This window comes from Arachis ipaensis, chromosome B06 (genome assembly GCF_000816755.2).
Source record: "Arachis ipaensis cultivar K30076 chromosome B06, Araip1.1, whole genome shotgun sequence".
In the NCBI taxonomy this organism is placed as follows: Eukaryota; Viridiplantae; Streptophyta; class Magnoliopsida; order Fabales; family Fabaceae; genus Arachis; species Arachis ipaensis.
Window position 1 is genome coordinate 128,317,613 of NC_029790.2, and position 447 is coordinate 128,318,059.

Here is a 447-nt window from a genome sequence, read left to right on the forward strand (position 1 = left end):
AAAGCTATTATGAATTAATTAAGCTGCCGCATAGAGCCTATCTCCAATGTAGAGGGAATACGACATATTGAAGCTTAATCTATGAATCTATGATCATGGTCAAATGGGAATAGAAAGAAAAAAGCTTATACCATATTTAGTAACCTTGGTTTAGTCCCTCTCAAGTGGGAACCGGACTTTGAACCTATAACCTAGTCTATGACCCTATGCGACTATGTCATATATATTTTCAAATTCGTTTTATCCAGTATTATTTCTAAGGACCTAAGTAGCAGGAAGGAATGTTAGGTCATTCAACAATTCTGAGGTGGGGCCATTGAAAGTTAATTTTCGAAGCCCAAATTAACCAATAACAATTATTCTACCTTAATTTCACTAGTTTTAGGTGCAATTCACCGATGGAATTCTGGTCACTTGATATGATGTATATGAAAATTTGTTGAGGAA